We start from the raw sequence: 7,132 nt of genomic DNA, 5'->3' as shown, positions 1-7,132 counted from the left end.
TAACATATACATAATATATATTATATATATGTATATATATATATATATATAAATATAAAATTAAAGGGCTGGAAAGATGGCTTAGTGGTTAAAGCACTCGCCTGCAAAGCCAAAGGACCCAGGTTCGATCCCCCAGTACCCACATAAGCCAGCTGCACAGGTGGCACAAGCATCTGGAGTTTGTTTGCAGTGGCTGGAGGCCCTGGCGTGCCCATTCTCTCTCTCTCTCTCTGCCTCTTGTCTCTTTCTCTCTCTTTCCCCTCTCAACTAAATAAATAAAATGTTTTAAAAAATATAATTTACAAAAGAGTTTAGGGAAAAAGAGTTTAGGGGCTAGGGAGATATCTCAGTAGATGATGTGCTTGCTGTTTAAATTGGAATACTGGGGTTTAAGCCCCAGGCCCCACATAAAAAACCAGAATCCATCCTGAGCTTCTGATGCAGAAAGTTAGACGGCAAGCAGACAGGAGAAATTTCCTCATGACGAGTGCAGTAAAGAACAGCAGAATGAAAATCCAGAGCAAAAAAATCCTGCCTCAGATGAAGTGGACAACTGAGGACCAATCCCAAGGTTGTCCTCTGACCTTCATGTGAGCTATGATATGTGCACATCTGTTCTTACATAAACACATACAAATATACAATTTGATATATTTATTTTTTTCTGATGTAGGGTCTCACTCTGGCCCAGGCTGACCTGGAAGTCACTATGTATGTGGGTGGCCTCAAACCCATGGCAATCCTCCTACCTCTGTTTCCCAAGTGCTGGGATTAAAGATGTGTGCCCCAACACCAATTTTTAAAATTCTTAAAAAGCGTTTGAAAAGAAATACTTGCAATGGGTAGGTAAAACTGCTCCCAGAAGTCATGGGTTATTATAGGAAAATCCCAGTGCTAGGAGTGGGAATACCTCAAAGTAAGCGGTTAGTCAGGGAGGTCCCTAGAACCCCTAAAACGATTCAGGCCATTGCCACTGCTCTTTGTCTACTAGGACTAGATGGTAAGTCTCTCTTGTTAAATACACCGCTTGCTTCAGTCACTGGACATGGGTAAACTGGGGCTGAGCCGGAAGCTTCCTCCCTGCTGGCTGGCTGTCATAACCCTAGAAGACGCTGTGCAGGATTCTGGGGGAGAAAAGTCACCAACAATCTGACCCGGCAGTGGACCTTGTGAGCTACACAATCAAGCAGCCAGGCAAGATGTGTCTACTGGTCCAACAGTGGAAAAACTGCTCTGGGGATGATGAACCGCTCTCTGGGTTAACCTTCCACTGAAAGCCTAGCCAACAGTTTATAGCTGGGAAGGCCCTAGGAAGGAAGCTACTACTATTGGATAAGTGGGTACTTTCCTATCAAATTTACCACTGAATATTCATGCTTATGTCCCTAAGCAAGTGCTGCTTTCACCTTTTGGTTAGAGATGGCTCAGCAGTTAAGGTTGCTTGCCTGCGAAACCTAAGGACCCAGGTTTGGTTCCCCATAACCCACTGGGATTAAAGGCATGTGCCACTATGCCTGGCTTTTTGATTTTCTTTCTTTCTTTTTTTTTTTTTTTTTTGAGGTAGAGTCTCACTCTAGCCCAAGCTGACCTAGAATTCACTCTGTAGTCCCAGGCTGGCCTTGAACTCACAGCAATCCTCCTACCTCTGCTTCCTGAGTGCTGGGATTAAAGGTGTGCATCATCACACCTGGCTGTAACCGTTACTTTTTTTTTTCCCAACTAGTCCCACTTCTTTTTTTTTTTTTTTAATTTTTTGTCTTCTTCTACCACCCATGATGGAATGTTGATGGGTCCAATATTGTGCAGGTAACAACAGCTGCTGAGAGGTTATGAATGAAATGGCCACTTCGTGTGGGGAAGACAGCATTCCACAGGGCTCCTCTCTACCCTCTGGCCCTTACCTCCTTTTACCTCCTCTTCCACAGTGTTTCCTTAGCCTTAGAGGACATGATAGAGATGCATCATTTAGTGCTGAGCTCTCAACAGCCTTTTACGCGTTTTGAGTCTACTTAGCACTCATTACCGACTGCATGTACGCGATGATTCATTATTCATGAGTTCGATTTCCCAGGACCCACATAAACCCAGACGCACAAGGCAGCCCATGCATTTAGACTTTGTTTGCAGTGGCTAGAGGCCCTGACCTATCTACCTCTATCTCTATCTCTATCTCTATCTACCTCTTTCTCTCTCTCACTCTCTCAAATAAATTAAATTAAAAAAAATATTTTTAAAACATTTTGAGGTATTGCTTGCTCTGTGTGTAATTTTAAAGGTAGGTTAGGGATGGAGAGATGGCTTAGTGGTTAAGGCACTTGCCTGCAAAGCCAAAGGACCCAGGTCTGGTTCACCAGGACCCACGTAAACTAGATGCACAAGGTGGCTCATGTGTCTGAAGTTTGTTTGCAGTGGCTGGATGCCCTGGCATGCCCATTTTCTCTCTCTCTCTCTCCCTTTCTCTGTCTCTTAGTCTCTCTATCTCAAATAAATACATAAAAATAAACTATTTAAAAAGTAGGACAGCTGAGGTGTGGTGGCATATGCCTTTAATCCTTGCACTTGGTAGACAATTTCAAGTCTTGGCAAGCATGCAAACAATGGGAATTTCCATATACTGCTAAGAGCAGCATAGATTGGCACCATCACTTCAAAACATTTTGTAGTTATTTTTTTAAGGCAAGCCCAACAGACTGACCTTTTATTATTATTATAAACGAGAACATGAGAGAAAGAGAGAGAGAGAGCGAGAGAGGGAATTGGTGTGCCAGGGTCTCCAGCCACTGTAATTGGACTCCAGATGAGTGTACTACCTTGTGCAACTGGCTTATGTAGGATCTGGAGAGTAGAACATAGGTCCTGAGGCTTTGCAGGCAAGTACCTTAACTGCCATTCCATCTTTCCAGGCCCCAACATTTTGGAATTAGCAACAAAGCAATTCTACCCCTAGAGATACATGCTTGGTAAGACTGAGTACGTATGTATAAAGATACACAAGAATAACATTGTTTGTAACTGCACAAGCTAGGAAGTCAAATATCCATTTGCAGCACAACGGACAAAAAAAGCGATATACTTGAATGACAGAATACAGAAGTGAAATGGGAAAAACAACACCCACATGCAAAATAACATATATAAAAACCATAATAGAATTTTGGGTGAAAAAAGCCAGGCACAGAATGATCTCTGCTGTGCAATTCTCTTATGTGAAATTCCGAACTGAGCACACTAACGGGATTGTTAGAAACGGCTCCTTAAGCTGGGCCTGGCGGCACAACCTCTGGAGAGGGAGCTGGTAGCATTGGGGGAGGCAATCAGACAGGAAGGCCCACGGGAGATGGACCTTGATTCCCGCCCGCCAGGTGAGCTAAATAGGGCACGGCTGCGGATGCACATGCACTCGGCTGTCCGCAGCAGCTGCCGCAGATCTGGAGTCACTCGGGTGCCCTGGGAGTTTGGGCCCAGGTACCTTCCAGACACTGCACCGGGTGTGCTGACTTCTGGATTCAGCCCGGGACCCAGGAAGAAAGGCCTGCCTGCTCGGAAGGCTTCTTTCCTCTTTTCCTGCTGGGCTGCTCATCTCTCAGCAGTGCAGGTTTTCGCCACATGTAACCCTGGCAGTATGGCTACTGCCAGATGGGAAAGGAAAAAGTGCTGTCAACTTACTATTTTTAAATTTCTTTTTTTATTTGAGAGTGAGAGAGAGAGAGATTGGGAATGGGTGTTCTAGGGCCTCCAGCCACTGCAAACGAACTCCAGATGCATGTGCTACCTTGTGCATCTGACTAACGTGGGTCCAGCCCAACTTACTAATTTTTATTTTGGAGAGAGAATTGCCATGCCAGGGCCTCAGCTACTGCATTTGAACTCCAGACGCTAGGGCCAGCTGGTGGACATGTGCAACCTTGCGTTTGCCTCACCTTTTATGCCTCTGGCTTACACGGGATCTGGAGAGTTGAACATGGATCCTTAGGCTTCACAGGCAAGTGCCTTAACAGCTAAGCCATCTCTCCAGCGCTAAGCCATCTCTCCAGCCCTCAACTTATTTTAAAAGTTTCTTTTTCAGGGCTGGAAGAGCTGGAGAGATGGCTTAGCCATTAAGCGCTTGCTTAAAGACCCCGGTTTGAGGCCCGATTCACCAGGACCCACATTAGGCAGATGCACAAGGGGGCGCACGCGTCTGGAGTTCGTTTGCAGTGGCTGGAGGCCCTGGCGCACCCATTCTGGCTCTCTATCTGCCTTTTTCTCTGTCGCTCTCAAATAAATAAATATAACAAAAAAATTTTTTTAGTCTCTTTTTCACATTTTTTTTCTATGCCCATGAACATTTACATGGGATCTTAGGCCACGTGGATATATACTCATTCATCACCCTTTGGTTTCTGGATTTTATGAAATAAAATGTAATAATTCACTAAAATAATCCTTCTCAATCTTGCTTGATTTCAATTCTTTGGTAAAGCAGACAGGAGCTCAGATCTGAGGTTTGTGTTTGAGCCCTAAAAAGTCCCATCTCGCTCTCATGTACTTGGGAGACTGAGACAGAAAGGATCAAAATTCAAGCCAGTGGGCTAGAAAGCTGGCTCAGCGGTTAAAGGAACTTGCTTGCAAAGCCTGCCAACCATAGTTGAATTCCCAAGCACTCGTGTAAACCAGATGCAAACAAGTGTTTAATCGCTTGCAGTGTAATAGGTTCTGGCATGCCCCCCCCCCAACAGGTACGCACATTCACAAATGTGTAAAAAATATTTTCTAAAGAAAGTTCAACCGGGCATGGTGGTATACCCCTTTAATCCCAGCACTCAGGAGGCAAAGGTAGGCGGATCATTGTGAGTGACTTTCAGCTTAGCCTGGGCTAGAAAGTTCAAGGCCATGTAAAGCCAGATGGGCATTTGTTTGCAGCTTCAAGAAACCCTGGCAATACTCCCCCAACACACACACACACACACACACACACACACACACACACATGAAAATAATTTTTTATTATTTTTTAAAGGAATTTCAAGCCAGGCATGGTGGTGCAGACCTTTAATCCCAGCACTCAGGAGGCAGAGGTAGGAGGATCGCCGTGAGTTTGAGACCACCCTGAGACTCCATAGTGAATTCCAGGTCAGCCTGTCAGCCTGGGCTAGAGTGAGACCCTACCTCGAAAAACAAAAACAAGCAAACAAAAAAGAAATTTCAAGACCAGCATAAGTAACTTGGTGAACTGTCTCTAAACAAAAAATAAGAAATAAGAGGAGGGCTGGAAAGATGGCTTAGTGGTTAAGGCATTTGCCTGCAAAGCCACAGAACCTAGGTTTCAATCCCCAGGGCCCACATAAGCCAGCTGCACAAGGTGGCACATGTGTCTGGAATTTTCACTAGCTAGAGGCCCTGGCACACCCACTCTCTCTCTCTCTCTCTTTATCTCTTTCAAATAAATAAGTTAATAAAGTTAAAAAATTTACATTTAAAAAATAAGAAGGAGCCGGGCGTGGTGGCGCACGCCTTTAATCCCAGCACTCGGGAGGCAGAGGTAGGAGGATCGCCATGAGTTCAAGGCCACCCTGAGACTCCATAGTGAATTCCAGGTCAGTCTGGGCCAGAGTGAGACCCTACCTCGAAAAACCAAAAAAAAAAAATAATAATAATAAAAATAAAAAAATAATAAAAAATAAAAAATAAGAGGGCCAGGTGTGGTGGCGCACGCCTTTAATCCCAGCACTTGGGAGGCAGATGTAGGAGGATCACCATGAGTTTGAGACCACCCTGAGACTACATAGTGAATTCCAGGTCAGCCTGGGCTAGAATAAGAACCTACCTCAAAAAACCAAAACAAAATAAAATAAAATAAAATAAAATAAAATAAAATAAAATAAAATAAAATAAAATAAAATAAACAAGAGGAGGCTGGGCATGGTGGCACACACCTTTAATCTAAGCATTTGGGAGGGAGAGGTAGGAGAATTGCCATGAGTTCAAGGCCACCCTGAGACTACATAATGAATTCCAGGTCAGCCTGGGCTAGAGCAAGACCCTACCTCAAAAAATAAAAAATAAATATATAAGAGGATAAGGGTATGGCTCAGTGGATAAACTACTTGTGCAACTCTGAGTACCTGAGTTTGGACCCCCAGACTCCACATAAAAAGCCAGAAGCTGGGATGGAGAGATGGCTTAGCCGTTAAGCGCTTGCCTGTGAAGCCTAAGGACCCCGGTTTGAGGCTCTATTCCCCAGGACCACGTTACCCAGATGCACACGTCTGGAGTTTGTTTGCAGTGGCTGGAGGCCCTGGCACACCCATTCTCTCTCTCTCTCTCTCTCTTCCACTTTCTGTCTGTCTGTCCCTCTCAAATAAATAAATAAAAATAAACAAATAAATAATAAAAGCCAGAAGCTGTGGTGAGCTTTTGTAATTCCAGTGTGACTACAGTCAGAAGTAAGGTGGAAACAGGAGAATTTCCAGGAAGCTGTCAATGGAGCAGTAAACAACTATGAGGAATTTTGCCTCAAAACCAGGTGGGGGTGCTGAGAGATGGCTTAGCGGTTAAGTGCTTGCCTGTGAAGCCTAAGGACCCCGGTTCGAGGCTCGGTTCCCCAGGTCCCACGTTAGCCAGATGCACAAGGGGGCGCACGCGTCTGGAGTTCGTTTGCAGAGGCTGGAAGCCCTGGCGCGCCCATTCTCTCTCTCTCCCTCTATCTGTCTTTCTCTCTGTGTCTGTCGCTCTCAAATAAATAAATTAAAAATTAAAAAAAAGAAAACAAGGTGGGGGATGGAAAGATGGCTCAATGGTTACAGGTACTTGTTTGCAAAATACTTGCTTGCAAAGCCTGCTGGCCTGGGTTTGATTCTCCAGTACCCATGTAAAGCCAAATACACAAAGTGGCTCATGCATCTGGAGTTTGTTTGCAGGGTAGAGAGGCCCATATTCATATTTGTTCTCTTTCTCTTTACTTGCATGTAATAAAAAGGTTTTAAAAAAAGGTGGAAAGTGGGGGGAAACCTACCTGAAAGGTACCCTCCAACCTCCCCACATGCACCATAGCACCTGTGCATTCATGCCTGCCCACACACTAAAATAACACATTTAAAACAAAAAGCACTCGAGGTCTGGAGGTGTGACCCAGGTGGCAGAGGGCTCGCCT

Source organism: Jaculus jaculus, chromosome 1, assembly GCF_020740685.1.
Source record: "Jaculus jaculus isolate mJacJac1 chromosome 1, mJacJac1.mat.Y.cur, whole genome shotgun sequence".
Classification (NCBI taxonomy): Eukaryota; Metazoa; Chordata; class Mammalia; order Rodentia; family Dipodidae; genus Jaculus; species Jaculus jaculus.
Note: the sequence above shows the minus strand (reverse complement) of the source record.